The sequence below is a fragment of the Ornithorhynchus anatinus genome, chromosome 13 (assembly GCF_004115215.2).
Source record: "Ornithorhynchus anatinus isolate Pmale09 chromosome 13, mOrnAna1.pri.v4, whole genome shotgun sequence".
Classification (NCBI taxonomy): domain Eukaryota; kingdom Metazoa; phylum Chordata; class Mammalia; order Monotremata; family Ornithorhynchidae; genus Ornithorhynchus; species Ornithorhynchus anatinus.
Window position 1 is genome coordinate 35,016,392 of NC_041740.1, and position 12,868 is coordinate 35,029,259.

A 12,868-nucleotide genomic window follows, 5' to 3' on the forward strand; every position below is an offset into this window, starting at 1 on the left:
ATAGGGCTTTCTAATGACAATAAATTTAAAAAATATATAAAAGAATATTCAATATTTCATCAGTTGATGAGCAAATGTACCCAACTCTGGGTTATGTTACCTTGATCATATGAATAGGTCATTCAGTGATATTTATTGAGCACTTAACTATGTACAGAGCACTGTACTGAAAGTTTGAGAGAGTACAATACAACAGAGTTCATAAACATGTTCCCAGCTCACAACCAGCTTACAATATAGAGAGGAAGCTCCCAAATACCCTTATTTATACTTCCTAGATTCAAGAAGCTGAAAAGGATCTCAGGGGATCATTTAGTTCATTATCTGGCTCGTTAGGCCTATCCCTAGCCTGGCCAAGACAATCTAACTTTAACTTTTAGCTCTTCCATTTCTCAGGCAATTTTCAAGTAAACTGTTAAGTACATAGATAGTGTGATAAAGCCATGGACATTATTAGAACCTCAAGACTAGTCCCACTCAAGTCTCTAGGCATGATTTCATAGTGGTTTTCACTTCATTAAAGATAGCTTTTCCTTGTATTACTTTAATTCATTGGAAAATACTATGTAGAGTGTAAAGGAGGGTGGATTAACAAAACCCAAAGCCAGATTATTCAGATCCCATCAGTTGTGGCCATTCAATATGTATGATCAGATAAATCTCATCATTTTCATATTCAAAGATTCCCAGGTTTGCACATACTATTCTTTTCCATTTGTCGGGATTTGATTTTTGCAGCCATGCTGCTTATTTGTGGATATTCTTAATTAATCTCCACTGCTTGTCTTCTTTATTTTAATTTCTATGGTTCTCCTATTTATCCTCTTGAAAATGACTGTCAACTCTATCAATTTTGGGGTGACGATTTGGAAAGGGCCAAAACCTTTAGTCCAACTATTATTTTAATCATTTTGATTCCACACTTTGCCCTCAGACCTGTTCCTTTGCAATCATATGAGCCTCCCTAAGATCCCTGCCTAGTCACCTACCTGGTTTCCTTATTTCCCTTTTCCCTTAGTATTTCTCTCTTTCACTTTCAATTCCTGAGAGCTATAGGGGCTGCGGTCAGTGCCAAAGTCACTGACCACGTTAGGCTTGGCCAGAGCCCTAAAAGATAGCCAATTAATGACTTATCCCTTTATCTCAAAGTCAAGTCATTCCCCAAAATCCTGTTATGCCTTTTTCTCTTTGACCAATGTTAATTAACTAGGCCAACCTTTCCTTTCATTGTATTGGCCCATTATTAAAGGCATGCCAAAACCCCAGAGAATGGTTTCAGTTTCTCTAGTTTGAATGCACTGTGTTTAACCATTTTTCACACTCACTTGGCAAGTGAAACAACCTCTTTTCCCTTCTCTTCAAAAGCAAAGTGTTTCTGTTTAAACTAGTTGAATTTGTGAAGTTCTCTGAGATATGTATAAAATGCTACACAATTTTCATTATGCATGCATGACTTACTAAGTATAATGAAAGTGGTACAATGGTATCTCCTTCAATACTGCCCCTTTATAATGAAAAATGGAGCCTTCTATCAGGAAGATGGAGTTTGGGTTCTGAGGCTTCAGAAGCAATAATCTGTGCCCAAGGAAAGCGTCAATCTATCAGTAGTATTTATTGAGCACTTACTGCATTCAGAGCACTGTACTAAGTACTTGGAGCTTACGGACAGTTACCTCTGGGGCATGGAGTTCAGCGAGAGGGAAATAAAGCAGGGATACTATACATTGTGAAGTTGACGTGATGGGTGTTTTTCATGGACAGGACCCATTCATGGCCAAAGTGGCTGAGTCCCGATATCAGGAAACCAGAGCTGTTTTCACCATCCCTCCTGGCCAACTATTTTTCAGGGTTCCTATCGGGTCTCGCTACTTTGCAAAATGCCGTATGTGGTTCTACAATCGGAAACGTTCAACTCTGGTGACACACCTCAGGGGACGATACTGAGACTGGAACCCTAGTCTCCTGCTTTCTACTGGTTATCATTATTGCTACTACTAATTGTAACATTTGTTAAGTGCTCATTAAGTGCCAAGCACTGTCCTAAATGCTGGAGTAGATGCAGTGCCGTAAGATCAGACCCAGTCCTTGGCTCACAGTCTATCCCCATTTTACAGAGGAAGACACCGAGGCACAAAAAAGATAACTGATTTTCCCGAGATTACAGAGCAGGCAACTGGTAGAGTTGGGTTTTGAACCCATATCCCCTGACTCCCAGGCTTGTGTTTTTTCTATAAAGCCATGCTGCCCCAAAACAGTATAACCCACATCACAAATGTGTTCTATAAAATTCCTAACTCTAAGAATATCACAATATTTAATATATCGTATGTCATTTGGACAGAAGTGGGATTCTTTTCCGTGCAAATACAATATCCCAAGGCTAATATCACTGGGGAGAAAGGGTAGAATGAATATGCAATATCTACTTGGGATTCCTTTAGTTGCTTAACATGCACAATCTTATGGTTTTCCCTCCAATGGGTTGTATCCTACTTCATAATGGCCCTTTCACTCTTCCAGGTCCATCTGGTCCCCTGGCCTACATGACAACAAAATTTTAATTTGAAAATAATATTAGCCTGATGAAAATCAGTACTAGGTCCTTTGAAATTCAAATGGATCCCATCCAAAGAGAGTTTCAATATAGTGAATTTGAGATTGTCACTCAATCCATTTCAATCCATTTCATTGATTTTTCTAGGTCTTTTTTTTTTAATTTTCAGGTGTGAGCAGGTTGAATAGTAAAGATCGAATGAGAGTGATAACTAAATGTAATCTTAGGTAACTTAAATATGAAGTTCAACTGTGTAAACTAAATGTGCTTTAACAAGGATTCACTTTAGAAACTGAGGAACCGAGGCCTCAAAAGGTCCTACCCCAAGGAGAAAATAAACAGAATTATAACTCCCTTTCTTCGATGTTCCTATTTGTTGCTTAGTCTACTAGACAATGAGAAACAAGAGAGAAGAGAGGGTTAGGGGAGAGGAATGGATGGAGGAAGGAGGAGTGGAGGGAATTGGTTATATAATCCGATATATATATAATGGTGGGGCATTCAGAAAGAAGTTGAAGAAATTATTTACCAGTTAATTTGACATACAGTTATTATTTGGCAATGATATCATTTCACTATCAGCTAACAGGAATCATTTCCACCAATTCCATTGTATTCTACTCTCCCCAGCACTTAGTACAGTGTTCTGCACACAGAAGCACTCAACAATTACCACTGATGGATTGAATGCGTGTTATGGGCACAGACCAACTGGCAAGAGAGTGTGGGTGTCTCTGTGCAAGCCATTCCCAACTCAAGTCCTGCCAATTCAGTTTGTACGGTCATCCTGAAGGAGTGAACACACAAACCGTTGCGCTATATGGTAGAAGTCATGATTTGGGCAGATTGGGCAAAAGCCATTTCTTTGTGCTACTCAATACAGGTTTTGGATTTGAATTAGGTTGTCTTATCTACCTCCTGACTGGCCTGAAAGATATTTGTCTTTCTCTTCCATTGTTCCCCTCTTTCTTGGGAATGTATATGTTTTATGCTTTCTGTGTTGAGTGAATTCGTATGGTTGCTACATAATTTTAGGATGTCTATGGACCTCTGGGGATTTAGAACTGCAAGTACCATGAAGAATTGCCCCAAGAACTCAAACCGTATCAACAGGAAGGGGCTGTCCTCTGCATTTGGAGCATAAGCTCACGGTGTCTCATGTTTCTACCATACTTTACCAAGTACTTAGTCTGGTGCATTGCAAACAATGGGTACTCAATAATACATTTACTATTAACACTATATTCCTCTTCATGGGATATTCATTTGAAGATTAATTAATTAATTAATTCATTCAATAGTATTTATTGAGTGCTTACTATGTGCAGAGCACTGTACTAAACGCTTGGAATGTACAAATCGGTAACAGATAGAGACAGTCCCTGCCCTTTGACGAGCTTACAGTCTAACTGGGGGAGACAGACAGACAAGAACAATAGCAATAAATAGAATTTTGTCTAATGCAATGCCAGTAGCACTAACCTTTTTTTTTTACTTGTGAGTAACATGGAAGTATTGATCTCTTCAGTGGAAGTTACTAATCACCCCAATTTGGAAGAACCAGTGGATTTCAGGAGGAAATGTTCTATTCATCACTTCAGACTTTGTTCTTCTCCAGTGGATCAGGTCTTTGCATCTTTCTTTGGCTCTTTACACAGTAAGCACTCAAACAACACTATTGATTGAGTGATCAATTGATGCTGTGGCCTCGGTTCCTATGCTTAATCAGCGATTTGCTTAGAATGACACCTCCCATTCCAGTTTGAGGCATGCTAACCAACTGTCAAGTTAAGGGATCCTTTATTACAGAGAGAGATATTCCTTTATCTGCCAAAACTCTGTCAATAACGTCCTTGATCTTCCTACTTTCTTTCTTTTTTCCCCCCTTTGGGGGCTTAATCTTCTCTGATCTGTTTCATACTTTTCCATTCTAAGGAGGAAATATCCAGTTTTATCTTTCTACCTCTTTTTCGTTCTCCTTTCCCCACCCCTCCTTTTCATCCTTCAGGCAGCTGCTGTAAGAATGGAAAGAAAAGAAAGAGAAAGAATATTACAAGGGAAAAAAACACCTTCTTAACTAAAGGAAAAAACAAAGCATACACATTATATGGTTTAGTTAGTCCAGTGTAGATTTAGATCAAAAATGGAAATTTCTCAGGGAAAATATTATCTTTAAAGTGCTTAACTTGTACAACCTTTGGGCACTGGGTTTTTGGAGATGGCTCATGTTGACCTCCATGAGGGATTTCATCACTTTGACTGCTCTATAAGCCAAGCTGGTAATGACTTTGCAGGCTGGTCAAACATTTAGTAGACAGATTGTCTTTGGGAAACTTTCTGTGGGACCCTAATCCTTAGGTTTCCAAAGAATTAGTGGGAAATTTAGGTCCCTTAAAATGAGATCATACTGCAGATGCATACAGAACAGTTAGGAGATTCCGGAGGGAAGGAGATGGGAGGAAGGTCTGTAGTCTGTTATTCTGTATTTTTAACAAGCCAGAGAAATGAACCTGTTTCCAAAAGGGATGCTCCACTTAGAATGACTGTAGTTCCTTGCCTTTCATAAAAGTTTTCCACTCATTACGTTTGCTTAAGTCAACAAAATTTTAAGCAAGTGAATAATTTGGCTATTTTCTTCTGTATGATAGACAAATCAGTTTGAGTTTCTATTTTGGTGCCCAAGGAGGGACAATTGATTCTATTCTGTCGAATAAGTGCCTTTCCAGAAGAGCTGACAAGTGCCTGTCAGGAAGATTCCCTAGCAAACAGTGCTGAAAACTTTCCAGTGAATAAAACTAAACGTGAACCAAGTCAGCAGATATGAAAAGTGTGATCTAAAACCTAGGCGTTGACTGATGAGTATTCATCCTACCCTCAGAACTGACACATTTGCAGGGAATCGGTGCCAAGACAAATACAAGCAGTGCTAGAGCCTGGAAATACTTTAAACGTATTATTTGAATTCTCAGAAGTATCATTTTTAAACTTAAAGTAAACATTGGCATGCAAACCCGACAGCCTGCGTAATCCCGTCTTGAAGTGTAACTTTATTTGTTATGGGGATTTGCTCAGAGAAGGGAAGAGGAAAAGAAAAAAAAATCTTCTACTACAAAGAGAAAATAGTTGTTTCCGCAACAGTGAAGGCATTATGCGTGCTCGTGTAAGTGACACTGTCAAGCTGCCTCGATAATTCGCACCTAAAGTTTGAGTTAATTGTTTTCAGCAAAATGCTCAGTTGGCTTGGAGCAGAAGCCCCCGGTAATTATATCTGTGTTGCTCATGGGACTCCCAATTGGAGGTAAGCCCACGAGTTGCTCCGATTTGGGGATTCCCTAAACTGACCTTAGAAGTCAACAGACTTAAGGAGCAAGGGCCTGTCATCCCAGGCAGACAGACATTCCCTCACTCAGTCACCAGTCAGTCATTTGTACTTATTGAGTGCTTACTGTTTGCAGAGCACTCTACTAAGCACTTAAGAGAATATAATGTAAGAATCACATTCCCTGCTCACCAAAGGCTTACAGTCTAGAGGGGGAGACAGACATTAATATAAATAAAATTACAGCTGTCTATATATGTGTTGGGAGGAGGGATGAATAAAGGGAGTAAGTCAAGGTGGCCCAGAAAGGAGTGGGAAAAGAGGGCTTAGGGAAAGCTTCTTGATGAGCCTTTAATAAAGCTTTGAAGGTGGGGAGAGTAATCATGGGACGTGAAGAGGGAGGACGTTCCAGGTCAGAGGCAGGAGGCAATTCAGTGGTCAAGAGGATACAGATGGGTCACCTCAGGGGCAGAGGTCCCTTTAGGGCCAGGAGCAGCTCATGACCATTTTGGCAAAACTGCTTCTAAGGTGTTGGGGGGGATGGGTGGGGTTCAGAAAAGGGTGTTGGGGGTGGGTGGGGTGCAGAAAGGAAGTCAGGCAACCAGAGGACTTGAGTTCAGGCCTACTCTGAGGTGAACCAGGAGGCCAATCAGATGGAAAAGTATCCTGACTTTCATCAGAGGGGGTTTGGAATACACTTCCAACCTCTCTCTGAAAAGGCCCTCCCTATGGCAGCCCCCTCTGGCCATATTTCTGCCCAAGCTTCCCCAACCCACCAGAGTCATGAGTTCTCTCTCTGAGGCGTTTGGAAGAAAAAGTCCCCTCCTTTTTACATGTCCCCTGGTCCTCAGGGGAATAAAGCTAAAATGTTGCTGTTGGTATTATTTCTCTGAAAAACTGGGTTTTCAATTAAAGGTTTGAAACTCCAGAAGTCTGAGGCCAGGCATAGGGTTCACAAGGTTAAACTCTATGTCTATGTGGTCTTATCCCAAAGCAGCATCTTTGGATCATTTCCAGCTGCTGGCATGGACTGAGAGACCAACCAACTTGAGCTTCAGAGTGTCCATGGCTTCAGGGATCAGCCCCACCCCAGAAGGTGCAGCAAAGAGAGGGCAAGGGGCTTCTTTTGTCCCTACATGCATTGTTTGACCCATGCAACTTGCCAAAGTCAGTGCCCATCACCACTTCCATTTGGCCCACATTTACACTGTCCCTTTATCTCCACATCAGGCACTATCATGCCCCAATAAATCCCCCAAGGCCTCCACAAAGGAACTCCTCAGAGAAACAGCCTACAGAAAGGGTGTTATTACATTGAAAAAGCCAAAATAACCATTTGGCTTCTCATTTTTCTTATCAGTGGAGAGGTGGAATTTTAATGACTGATTATAAAATGAGCCCTAGATCAGAAGTGTAGAGACTGAAGTCCTCAAAATCCTCCTTTGTATTTTTTCTTTGTTTCCACAGGTGTTAACAATACCTCCCACCTTAATTGGCTTGATAGCTATTCCACGGGTTGTGATCATTAACAAGGATGGTAAATTAAAGCCAGCCTAGGCACCAGGGCTCCCTTTAATCTGACAGGGAGCTAAGGAAGCAGTCCCACCTTGAAGTGATGAAATGAACTGAGCTGTTCTCCCAATGTTACCAGTTAATAATAGAGCACTTAGTAACAAAAGCTAATGTTGTCTAATTGCCAGGGCAGGGCCCTGGCATGGAAGCACAGGGGCTCCAGCCCCATCCCTCAGTTCCCAGAGGCCTTTCCTCGTTACCTTCTGCCCCAGCCCTGCCTCTCTTACCCCAGAGGCAGGCCTCCCCAAAAAGGTGATGTCACTGAGGTGTTTCCAGTCCTGGCCAAGCTGTCTGACTTGCAGGAAGCAGTGAGGCCTAGAGAATAGAGAATGGCTCTGGATGTCAGAAGGACCTGGGTTCTAATCCTGCCTCTGCCACTTGTCTGCTGTGTGACCTTGGGCAAGTCGTTTAACTTCTCTCTGCCTCAGTTACCTCAACTGTAAAATGGGGATTAGAATGCTGGGAGGTCATGATAACAATAATGGGGCTTGCTAAGCACTTACTCTGTGCCAAGAACTTTACTAAGCACAACATAATCAGGTCAGACAGTCTCTATCCCACTTGGGCTTCATAGACTAAGTAGAATGGAAAATAGGTACTTAATCCCCATTTTACAGGTGAAGAAACTGAGACACAGAGAAGTTAAGTGACTTGCCCAAGGTCAAGTAGCCGGCAAATGGCAGAGTCAGGATTAGAACATAGGCCCTCTGAATCCCAGACCCACGCTCTTTGTACTAGGTCCTGCCGATCCCATGGTGAACAGTAACTGCGGGTTTCAAGTATGGTCTCTCCCTTGTCTCCGCTCTAACCCCCTTTTCCCCACCTCTTCTACATCCTGTGTATTTCATGGTCATAATTCTCCTGTGAGTAAATTCTATTCCGGAGCGGGGTTAGTCACTCAGGCGAACTCTTCTTGGTCAATAAAGCTCCAGTGAATCAATTGAAGGGAGCCTCCTCGTGGTCTGATAGGGTGACCAAAGGCTCCGGAAGGGCTGTCTCTGCCACCAGAATGATATATCTTGAGGGCTTACTGTGCACAGTAAGAGAGGCAGCGTGGCTTAGAGGAAGGAGCCCGGGTTTGGGAGTCAGAGGTCGTGGGTTCTAATCCCGGCTCCGCCACTTGTCAGCTGTGTGACTTTGGGCAAGTCACTTAACTTCTCTGTGCCTCAGTTACCTCATCTGTAAAACGGGGATTAAGACTGTGAGCCTCGCGTGGGACAACCTGATTACCTTGTATCTGACCCACTGCTTAGAACAGTGTTTGGCACATAGTAAGCACTTAACAAATACCATCACTATCATTATTATTATCACAGAGAACTGTACTAAAAGCTTGGGAAAGTACAATAAAATAGAGTTAGTAAACATGAACTCTACCCACAAAGAGCTTTCAGTTTAAAGGGGGAGATAATAAAATATGTTACAGGTAGGAGAAATAATAGAATGTAAGGTTGCATACATAGGTGCTGTGGGGCTGGGGTGATTATCAAACTTATGCTCTGGGAGAATTGGGCTAATACAGGCACACATACTCTGGGAATTTTATTGAATGCCATTAGAGCGGGATGCTCCTCGTGGGCTGGAAACATGTCTCACGCATGTCTCTCTGTCATTAGCACAGTGCACTGCACGCAGAAGGTGCTCAATACATAACACTGGGACCACTACAGCAGATGTCAAAATTCTGCTTCCTCGAACAGAGCAAGGAAAAGTCCTCGGGGGTCATCTCGCCTTCATGGTGCTCTGAAGGATGGATGATTTATTTTTCGGCTGCAATGAGAAAACTAGCCCTGAGAAGATAATGGAGAGGCTTCACTCCAGGTTCAAATTACCCTCTGTGATTTCTCATTTGCAGCCCTAATCTATCTTACCTCCTGGGCAATAGTCAGTCCAGACTACTCACTGCAGTCACCTGCCAGGAGTAAGTGAGGGGGCAAGAGGTGGGAGATTCAGCACAGGTTTCAAACTTGAAAAGAACCCGGCATAAGTCAGGTTGGGCAGAGACACTCAAGGAAATATATTCCATTGATTGTTTGGTATCTATTAAGTGGTTACTTTGTGCAAACCACTGTACTAGGCATCTGGGAGAGTACAGTATAACAGAGTTCATAAACACATTCCTTGCCTTCAACAAATTTCCTTTAAGACACACTTTTCTTGGAGAGAGGTGGCTTCCTGTTTTGGTGTGGAATCAGAAAGGTTTCCTAGCTCTCCTCACCCATTTTCATTCCTGCTTGTTGCCAATCCATCATTTTAAATCTGCTGACCTAAAACAGCCATTGCTTAGGGAATTCATCTGGGGACCTAATGGCATTGTTTGAGCCATAAAAACAAAGAGAGCCCAGGTAATATCTCTTATATATAATCAATCAATCCATCAGTGATATTTTTTGAGCAATTTCTCCATGCAATGCATGGTGATAAGGAGCTCACAGTTTTCAAGAGTCTGAAGGCATAAAGCATTATTTTTTTGGGGGGGGTGGCACATATTCTAATTTTTCAGTATTTACTGGGCCAAGCGGAAGTTCTTTTAAGCTCTGAGCACATTTTAATCTTTTTGCATCTAAAATGGTCTAGCCAAGGGGAAAATCGCATTTCAGCATTTACACTCTGTTTCTCCCCCTTCCCCACTGATTGTGCTATCATGTAATCTAAATATCCATTTTTCCTCCCTCCTTCTGTCTGTCTGTACATTATTTTGTGTCTTTCTCCCACCACTAGAATGTATAGTCTCCAAGGGCAGAAGTTATACTTTTTAACTCTATCATACTCTCCAAGGTGATCAGTAAAGTGCTCTCCATACAGGTGGTGCCCAAGAAATATTACTGATTGGTTCAAATCCAGCTATCCCACTGGCTTCCTATTTCACCTCAGACAAATCACTTAATCTCTCTCTGGGTTTCAATTTCTGAGTCTGTAGAAAATGGGAAGAATAGTGCCTGTTGCAAGAATAATTTGAGGATAAAATGTAAATAAAGATGTTTGTAAGAGTAAAAGCAATCTACAAATCCAAGATACTTTCCTCAAAAACAACATGATAATTTGAGAGTCCACTTTGGATCTCCCTGTTTTCCTTCTCATTTAGTAAAGATTTTAGCGTTGACAGTGCTAGCCAACCATTCAACCTGATATGAAAATCTATAGTCTAGTGAATGGATTAGAATGGATGAAATCAACCCCAAATGTAGGAGAACCTCCACTTGGATAGAGAAAATTTGCCGAATTTTTTTTCCTACCCTCCAGGTAGAACATGTCAGGGTTCCCCGTAATTGAAATTTTCTACGGTTGTTAGAGAACTGATAGAACAGCAGTTTGTCCTTCAGAAGCAATCTTGCCACCAGATTGTATGACATTTTCTGATCGGGGCTTTAATTTGTTATACATTGTTCCCAGAAGGTGAGATGAGATTACATGAAACCATACATTGGTTGGGAGATTTATTTTACCCTTACCACTCAAATGTCCTTTCTAGTTATTCACATACAACAGTGTGATCTTGATTAGGTAATCTCTCATGATCAGCGTTTTCAGACAGTAAATCAGAGAACTGCTTTAAAATTTCTCTACAATTAAAAAAGCAATTAAAAAAGATTATCAAACTCAAAGTTGATCTTTAATTACTGCATATTATCTAGATCTCTATTCTATGATATACCAGATAACATATCCGAACAATTGCTTCGTTAATAGGTTTATTATTGAAAGCATATCATATCAGTCTTTAGAGGTTCATCTCATTCCAGATCAGCTCCTTTTTTAGGCTGAAATCTAAACAAACTTGCTTAGTTGTACTGAATAGGCTATTATACAGTTTCTTTCAGCACCAAGATTATCCAGAATCCATCCAAATAATCTTTGCTCTTCAATGTTCAGGAGAATAGTAGTCAGATAACATTTTATGACACAGTGTTAATATTATCAGACTGTACCGATTAATATGGTTGGGTAGAAAGGGAGGAGGATCGTTTTGTTTTTCACTGTTCTATATTTGCTTATCATTGTTGATCTCAGGGTTTCAGTCCCAGCATTAATCTGCAATATTAAATAGCATCATCACCATTTTATCTACGTATTTGCACACCATAATCTAGGAAGTATAGAATTTATAGTAAAAATCTGTGGTAGGAGCAGAGAACCTAACCTGAAATGATGAGGTGAAATTAACATGACGATAAACAACAGATGTAAGCCTCCTGAGGGTAGAGCTACTCTTCACCCAAATCGTGAAAAGCCCAAGTGCTGAGAAGCCCTACCTGGTGTGAAAATCTAAGACTCTAACTCAGCCTGAGCCAAGCCCAGTGTATGTGAGGCCTGTAGTTGATACTTCATCCTGCCAGGACACATCTAACTTGATAAGGGGCGGGGGGGTTGGGAGAATTGTGGGTGGCACATTTCTATCTGTTTTCACATAAGAAAACTGGGTAGCAGATTTACAAATACTGCCATAGACAAGTCACTTCCCTCCTCTAGGCCTCAGTTACCTCATCTGGAAAATGGGGATTGAGACTGTGAGCCCCACATGGGACAGGGACTGTGTCCAACCCTATTTGGTTGTATCCACCCCAGCGCTTAGTATAGTGTCTGGCACATAGGAAGCATTTAACAAATTCCACAATTATTATTATTACTATATTCTAATATATGATAGTTCTTAGTATTATTACTATGCTACATGAAAATTACGGTATTTTGCTCTATCCACTACACCGTGCTACTTCTCCACACTCTGCCACCCCCCTACCTAGCATTTAGTATAGTGCTCTGCACACAGGAAGCGTTCAATAGACACCACTGATTGACTGATGAAGACAGTCCCAGGAATTTTTCTACCTGGTATCTCTATTTTCAGGGCGGCCACGTTCTGTGGCTTGGAAACAGTGACCTGGGAAGAGGATGCCTAGGCTCTGAAGTACAAGCTTTCCCTTTAGGCACTCTCGATTCATTTGACGTCATTGTGTCCTGCTGCTTATCCACTGTTCTATATGTGACGTCACAATGCCCAGTGTTCTCCAGTGCTGTCAGTGACTACCCTAGTTGGAGTATTACCAAGCCATAGCATAAAGTGGAACCTACTACAGGGGCCTGTCTTGCCGAGAGACCTATTGCTACCTTGGCCTAAGCAGAAACCATAGAGAAGCAGCATGGCCTAGTGGATAGAGGACGGGCCTGGGAGTCAGAAGGACCTGGGTTCTAATCCTGACTTGGCCACTTGCCTTTGTGACCTTGGGCAAGTCATACTTAACTTCTTTGTGTCTCAGTTACCTCATCTGTAAAATGAAGATTAAGACTTTGAGCCCCATGAGGAACATGGACTGAGTCCAATATGATTGGTTTGTGTTTACCCCAGTGCTTAGAACAGTGCCTGGCACATAGTAAGTGCTTAAGAAATACCACAAAAAAAAAAAACTATTCCCTGGACTCCT

The 12,868-nt window shown here is 41.5% G+C and overlaps 1 long non-coding RNA gene across 1 annotated transcript; it reads right to left on the reverse strand.

The window, feature by feature from the left end:
- Positions 1-4,337: 4,337 nt before the first annotated feature.
- Positions 4,338-12,395, reverse strand: LOC114815916. Its single transcript, XR_005660718.1, has 4 exons — positions 12,276-12,395; positions 10,898-11,008; positions 7,673-7,760; positions 4,338-4,569 (listed from the first exon to the last, which is right to left on the reverse strand). It is a non-coding gene; the product is annotated as an uncharacterized LOC114815916 (long non-coding RNA).
- Between the last annotated feature and the right edge of the window lie 473 nt (positions 12,396-12,868).